General features: G+C 36.3%; 1 long non-coding RNA gene across 19 annotated transcripts; it reads right to left on the bottom strand.

Moving 5' to 3' along the window:
* Positions 1–1,188: 1,188 nt before the first annotated feature.
* Positions 1,189–8,177, bottom strand: LOC144660065 (uncharacterized). Of its 19 annotated transcripts, XR_013572021.1 has the most exons (11): positions 7,821–8,145; positions 7,456–7,550; positions 6,759–6,878; positions 5,245–5,357; positions 5,018–5,132; positions 4,448–4,538; positions 4,125–4,238; positions 3,776–3,898; positions 2,746–2,835; positions 2,539–2,608; positions 1,189–2,366 (listed from the first exon to the last, which is right to left on the bottom strand). It is a non-coding gene; the product is annotated as an uncharacterized LOC144660065 (long non-coding RNA). The 19 variants fall into 19 exon arrangements; XR_013572028.1 differs by lacking the exon at positions 6,759–6,878 and having other exon boundaries at positions 5,018–5,145; positions 7,821–8,168; XR_013572029.1 differs by lacking the exon at positions 6,759–6,878 and having other exon boundaries at positions 5,018–5,121; positions 7,821–8,166.

Raw genomic sequence — 8,177 nt, 5'->3', positions numbered from 1 at the left:
GAAAAACGCGGGGTGTGGAAAACACGGGGTGTGGAATACGCGGGTGGGAAAACACGGGGTGTGGAAAACACGGGGTGTGGAAAACACGGGGTGTAGAAAACGCGGGGTGTGGAAAACACGGGGTGTGGAAAACATGGGGTGTGGAAAACACGGGGTGTGGAAAACGCGGGTTTGAGTTTCATATCACATAAAAAAAAAAAAATTCCGTCGTGCTTAAACAAAATCTATCTGAGGGTGTAGAGTGAAAATAACAAAGGATTTCATTAGAGTAACGGCTGGCGCACTTTGCTCACGCAAACCTCAGACTTTTATGTGACTGGCGTGACAGGCGTGATTCACGGTCAAGCGTCCAGGCCCAGTACTGGAACCCTTCACAATACGCATTAGCAGAGCTCCCTACATGAACACAAAGTACACATCGGAAGTTTCTAATTAGTTTTGTTGTCGGGTATCCCTTTTCCTTTTTTATAAAACCGTAGAGCTGGTAGAGGGTAGCCCTTATTTGTGACATGGGCCAGTTTTGACCTTGTAAACTGACAACACGGTGAAGAATTTGACCGAAGGTTTTTCAGAAAAGTAACTGAATGCCTAGCGTTTGCCAACAGTAATACCAAAAAACAAGTAAAAATTTCATTAACGAAACATATACCGTGGAGCGGAATGAAAAAGCGGAATGAAAAAAAACGTTTCGAAACGAGCCACGGGAGTGTTGATGAAATACGTTTTTAAGTTAAAAACGCATATTAAAGCAACATTTAGCCCTATTCGGTACTGTCATCCGGTAGAGGGGGGCTTATATCCGGGGGGAGGGGGGCTTATAATGGGATTTATATTTTTGTTTCCAGGATAATGGACCTATAACCGGGGGGGGCTTATAAGCGGGGGGGGGTTATAACCGGTTTTTTACGGTATTGAAGTGCAACCGTAATGCAAATCGCGTGGCAAATATATACTGTATCACGTTTTGTAAAATTTATTTCCATTTCACAAAAAAATTTATTTTAAAAGTTATCACGATTACACAAGTTCATAGCCTAAAGGGAACTTTTATTTATTTTATTGAATCTTATGAAAAACCAGCAATGCAAACATGCGAAAGTGACTCAAGTTCATTATTAGCCTCTCCCCAGTCCCCTTCTTTTTCACTCCATCTTCTCCCCTCCCAGATGATAAATCAATGACAACGAGTTCTAAAAAATACTATTTATGCAATCCAACCCATAACAAAATACAATTCAGGCAACTTTAGATACAGCTTGCATTTGTTTCCATTTGATTCATGACCTTTCATCTGTTACAATTTTCGAGTATAATTTTTGAATAAAGGATACTAGATACACTGTACGTAGGTAAAAGGATACTAGATTTATTGGCCTGGTAAAAATCTAATCGACAAATACCTCGATCAGGAACGATCGCTCTTACATTTAAATTCAACACGCATTCACGAGGAATATGCAACTAAAAAGCTAGTTTAGTCTGTGACCTCTTCAGTTGGTTGCCATGTAAGAGTTAAATCTGGAATGACATCATGTAACCACATGAAAAATATATCTTTATATCAAGTTCCAAAAGGTTTTTATTTATTTTTAATTTTAAATAATATTGTTTTATAGTTATTTTAGTTTTTATTTGTAACAACTAAAGATTTTGAATAAATACCTTAAGATTAAGAGGAGCGTTCAAACTACATAAGGTTTTGATGAACATCTAACCCTACACATTTACCTTTGTAAAATTTTCAAATGTAAATGTGAATGGCATGGTTCATCAAAATGTTATGTAATTTTATGCTCATCTTCTCTTCAAGTATTTATTAAAAATTATATTATTTTTTATTATAGTTATCAATGTTTCTGTTGGTTATTTTTTAACATAGTTGTCATTTGGAAGCTGATAATGAGTTTACTTTCCATGCATGGATGCATGAAGTCATTCCAGATTCACATCTATTATGGCAACCAACTGAAGAGGTCATAGAGGAAACTGGTTTTGTAGTCACATATATGTTACATAAATGTGTGTTAAAAGTAAATGCAATTGAGATCTTTCCTTATCAAGATGCTGTGTAGTTACACATTCTTTTCATATCAGTTCTCCTTACTTATTCCCATACATCTCTTTTAATCATTCATTATGAGAAAATGGTGGTCCATCAAGACAGTATCCTCTAGCTGAGGAATGTCTTTGTTCTCGCCACTTGACTGATGGACAATAGACTAACGATGTCAGGAGAAATCAGTTGTTGATCACTTCATCTCAGTCATGTTTGTCAGTAGAGACAGAATCTTGTCTGGACTCCATGTCAATAAAGGCTTGGCCTTCTTTTAAGGATTGTGTTAGATTGAGATCCTTTGAAATAGAGCCTGCAAAGAAACAAGAAAAAAAAAATTAAGATTTGCAAGCAAAAGATAGCTAGAACTGACGTTTAGATTTGTGTGGCTACTTGAATGGGGTCACAAGGAAAAAACATTAATTGAGAACAAAGGACAACAACCTTTTTTCGTAAATGAACCAATAACATTGAAATACAATTACCTAATACTGGCACATCACTGAGTTCCTTGCTGAGCCCTTGCCTCCTTCTCTTGAAAACACATTTGTAATTCTTTAAAGGAAAGTTAAATTAATGTTACTTTGAGTGCACAACTACTATAAAGCTTGGTGTAACATTCAAACCAACACCAAAACATGTTATTTAATTTTGATATTACATAAAAGAACCCACTCAGCAAGAAAACTTACATAATTTGCAACAGTTGATGACCAACAAATCCACTTTTGTTCTCCTGGCACACTCTGAAAGGTTCAGTTCTCTTCTAACATCAGACACACCTACACCAAACACATTAATGGGAACACAATGTATGTTACTCAAGTATTTCAACCAAATTCAAAATATTTCTGACAAACCTACAACCTTTTGGTCATGCATTAATTGGTCCCTGTAAAAATGGAGGAAATACTGACACAGAAATAACAATGATGTTCCACAGCTAGCAACAAAGCCCAATATTTATTCTAGGCAGTAAAATTTGATGGCACACTTAAAGTCAGGGCTTGAGACTAACTTTTTTGCTAGCTAGCCAATTGGCTTGTGACAGCTTTGACTTCACTAGCCAAAACTTACTTATTAATAACAAGCTACACTAACTAAGGTTTGGTGTCATCTTCACTGGCTCTGTTATCATTATCTTTAGGGTTAATTTAGTTTACTTCTTGGTAATTCAGCTTGTCAACATGCAGTCTTTGATAATTTTATATGTGACAACAGTGTACTGTGAGTCCTGTTCTCATGGAGTGGATTTTGATGTATGATTTTCTTCCAATCAAATTCCTGAAATGTTAACTAGCCATTTTGCCTAATGAAAGGCCAGAACCTACTGGCCAAAACCACATTTCTACTTAGCCTGTGGCTAGTTTGCTACCCTTAGTCTTGAGTCCTGTAAAGTGCACAGTTAATTAAAGGCATTACATCAGAGTTTCCCTAATGTCAGGCCCTCAGATCCAACAAGTGACATGGCCCAAAAAGTAGCAACAGCACATTGATCAATTTGCAACAAAAGCCAACCATTCTAACAGAGATGTCATGCGACAAAAAGTATGATTCATAAAACTCCAACATAGGACATTTTTAAATTCAGATAAGCATTACAGAACTCTCCCCTGGCAGAATTTACTCAAAACTAGCTCTGACTTACTACCTCTAGAATATGTAAAGAAAGGCAAAATGATAGAATTAAATAACATAAAGCATACAGATTGTAATAAATACCATTTTTCTTAGGTCCTCTATCTTCACACCACAGCATTATATCTCTGCTTCTTAGCAAGAAACCTATTGGCACATCAGCAAGCCATTTGATCCTTGTCTGTGTTGACTGGTAGTGGTACTCGGCTTAAAGACAAGGTAAATGGACCCAATTTATCATCAATTTTTCAACTGAAAACAAATGTTTGGCTTATTAGCAGAATGTATGTGTTAAGGATAGATGTGTAGAGTTTTTTGGCTCTTTACTTCTCCTACTTCAATATTGTAAAAATTCGCATAACACGCTCCCTGGTTCTTTCTCTTTGAAAACAAATTTCATAAATTTAGAAGTAACACAGATTGCAATAAATACCATTTTTTCTAGGTCCTCTATTTCTGCACCATGGCATCATCTCTGCTATTTAGCAAGGAACCTATTGACACAGCAGCAAGTCACTGGTCCTTGTCTGTGTACACTGGAATCCAACTAAGAGAGAACAGTCACATGATCAGTAAAAATGTAGTATTACTGTATATACCAGGTAATAGAAACTCAGACAATATAGGCAAGCTCTGATAATAACATTATAATAAAATTTAATGTTGTATACCACTTGTAATAAAATGTTACATGCAAGTTAAAAACATCCAAAGGCCATAACTAGCTATACTAAATTTCATTTTATTATGACTCACCCAGAAGAACACTGGTGCAATTGTCTTTTCCCTCCACATTCATCACTCTTGGAAAACGTGCCCTGCATAAGTCAACATCCAGCATCCCAGTCTGGAAGATCAAAGAAACACAAGTAAGATTGACCACTTGTAAATGGATGGATCCATGTTGTTTTGCTATAACAACACATTCTTGAAGATACTTAACCTCAATTTGATAATTTATGTACAGTGACAATTTAATGCTCCGTGTTGTTTTGCTGTAATGTTCAAAGGCACAAATTAACCTCTGATACGTAAAGGGAAAACGTACGATTTTGTTTGCCTTTTTGTGGTTACACTTGTAAGAGACAGGCTCCAGGCCATAGACTCCCCTGGATCCAGTACTTATGTACAAGTTAAGATCTACAAGGAAGGAAACCCTCAGTTATGACCAAATGCCGGGTTTTGTTCAGATCACCGTAAATATCACACACACATCACTGATGTGATCACTTCCCTACTACAGTACAGATGATAATAAGCTCCATGGTCTTTCTAATTGAAAACCAGTCCCATAAATTTGAAAGTAACACAAACTTAAATAAATACCATTTTTCTTAGGTCCTCTATCTTCGCACCATGGCATCATCTCTGCTATTCAGCAAGGAACCTATTGACACAACAGCACGTCATTTGATCCTTGTCTTTGTACACTGGAATCCAACTAAGAAGAAAAGTTTTTAAAAAAGGTTAAGTAAAATGTAGCATTATAAAACTTAATTCTTCTCGAAAACAAGTCTCGTAAAATTAAAAGTAACACAGATTTTAGTAAATACCATTTTTCTCAGGTCCTCTATCTTCACACTACAGCATCTCTGCTACTGAGCAAGGAACCTTTTGATACAGCTCCAAGTTATTTGATCCTTTGTCCATGTAGACTGGAACCCAACTACAAAAAAAAAGTTATTATAAATGATCACTAATAAATTAGCATTATAAAAATTAAAAGCCACTGATAACAACATTATTATGTATACCACTTGTAATGAATTGCTAAGTCGAAAACATCCAAAGGCCATCACTATATGTATTTAGGGACCGGTCATTATTTATGTAGAGGGGGGAGGGAAAAATATGTTGGAAAGATCAAAATTTCTGTAAGGCCCCCCTCCAGGCCATGTAAGTAGCAAGTGACCCCCCCTTCTTTATTCAATATTTACGTGATGACCCCCCCCCCCCCACCTCATATCTCCCTTTATATGCCTCAAGTAATTTATTATTAAATGCATGTTACATACAATCTTAATTGCACGTACACTTGTTCTAATGCAAAAAGGCTGGATCAACACTAAGTCAACCAAGGCTTCTTTGCTATGGATACTTGTCCAGCAATACGGCAAATTTTTGGATGAGTTATGTGTATAGTAAACATACCTCTATTATTAACTCCTTAACTTTGGAAAAGTGGTAGTTTTTACAAATTATGCTCTCATGGTGAACACAAATGTAATATCCATGCAAAATATAATTCCTTTCCAATGATTTTCCTAAAGTTGTAAAGGGATTACTTTGAATTCTTGTTGTCATAAATATCATGTTTTATTACTTCTTGGGCTATTGCAGTGATAATCATTTTGTAAAAAGAAAATAATTTCAGTCAAACCAGATATTAAAGCAGATTATAAAGGTCTGGTTTCTTTATTAACTAAAATTAATTTTAAGATAACAATATTGGAGTTTAGAGTGAAAACAGTATTTCTGTAAAATACAAATCACTAAAGTTGTACATAATAGTGGAGTTTAAACAAAAGAAAACAATAGAAATAGCATAAAATTGTACAATTTAGCATCTCACTGTTTCACATATGGTGTTTGCACTGTTCTATTTAACTGTTTTACCCACCTCAAACTGCTTATCCCCCCCTAAACTTCTTTATAAAAATTTTTAGCCCCCCCCCTCTTGCCACTCTGAAATAGCCTTGACCCCCCCTTCTTTTTTTCCCTCCCCCCCTCTACATAAATAATGACCGGTCCCTTAGTATATACACACTCAGTGATCTTGGTGTTTCAAGCAATCTGATTGGTTCGCTATCTCGGGCTAATGAGCATTATTCACTCCCTACGGAGCGAATAATGCTTGATCCAAACTGAAACAAAATGGCCGGCGTAAACTCGCGTTTCGCCGGCGTTTCTGAATCGCAAATACAAGAATACAAGAAGATGCTGAACCAGAAAAGACAAAAAAAGGCTAAGAAATTTGGCCTGATGGTTTTCAAAGTAAGAGAAGACTACATATTTCGCAATTTGCAGCACAATGTCCACACAACTCGAGTACTAAACAATTGCTTACCGTGAAGTCGCTCTTCGTCCGGCATCGGCAGAAATGAATACCGCAGATTTATCGGCAGCAACATCAAGTGTTATTCAACCAAGAGTCCAAGATCCTCCACAAATATTCAGGAAAAAGTCTCTGTGCAAGAAAACATCCAGTTTTCACCACAGTTCTGCAGACATTCAGTATGCTTATAATCCAAACTTTCAGGTGGATCCTTCGCCAACTGCTCTTTCAATTTTTCAATTCAAGTGAACTTCAAAAGCTTTGATTCAACGGTCAAAATGTTTTGCAAGCAGGTTTTTGATCAGATTGCAGGTTTGAGTGGTGTTAAAGGACCATTTTGCTAGATTGTGACGAGGATTTTATCAAGATTAACTAGATTTGCCATGTTTGAAGATTCTGTAAACTGTTTCGCGCATGTCGGTTAGTGCCGCTTATATGTACGTTTTCCACGCATGAACTGAGAGGTCAATTAAATCGACTTTAAATGGTTTCCTTCTGAAAACTTTGAGATCGCTTGTTGTTGAGATCACTTCGTGTGTATATACTAAAACAATTATTCTTTGAAATCTCGGTGAATAGCGGCAGAATATTCACCTCGCCGCTCCGCGGCTCGGTGAATATTCTACCACTATTCACCTCGATTTCAAAGAATAAATAATTATTGTTAAATATACTTAAGTTATAATTTTATTTTATAATTATGACTCACCCAGAAGAACGCTGCTGTACATAATATTTCCTTTCCCTCCAAATTCATCATTCTTGGAATACTTGCCCTGCATAGTCAACATCCAGTATCCCAATCTGGAAGATTAAAGAAAACACAAAGCAGATAGCATTAGCATCTGCTGTAATAACACATAAAATATCTGAAAATATGCTCCAACACAGTATTCTCAAAGACGCAATTTAACCTCAATTACCAGCCGGATTTCCAAAGGGAAAACAAATATTTTTTTTGAAAAACTAATAAGAAAGGATAGCTTATTTAAACTGGTGTAACTTTCAAAACAGAATTAGTCTCTTCTACTAACTAACTCTGTTCAAAATAAGTGTGTAAAAAAGTTAGCTTACCGTCCGCCATATTTGAATATGAACGTGAAACTGCTGGACATCTACCATTTGTACTGTTGTCTCAAGAGACTCACTTCCGCCCCAGGCTCTTCTCTTCTTTTGAGGTTGCAAGCTGTAAGCTATCATATTCCAACATAGCCCTTCGTAGCCATACTTTACACATACCAGTGTAATTTGACCAGGAATAGCGCTACAGGTGGATATAAATTGTCATCCAGGTTATCCATGCGCAAAACTGAAAAATTGAAAGAATAAAATGCAAACTAATCTGCACAGCAAAGAGAAGAGATCGATTAGTTGAATACGGGACAAATATGTTCGATTTTTAATATCGTTTTTTCTCAATCTCTTTTTCGC

This window comes from Oculina patagonica, chromosome 7 (assembly GCF_052425735.1).
Source record: "Oculina patagonica isolate OP01 chromosome 7, crgOcupat, whole genome shotgun sequence".
Taxonomy (NCBI): domain Eukaryota; kingdom Metazoa; phylum Cnidaria; class Anthozoa; order Scleractinia; family Oculinidae; genus Oculina; species Oculina patagonica.
Note: the sequence above shows the minus strand (reverse complement) of the source record. Positions and strands in the feature narration are given on the sequence as shown.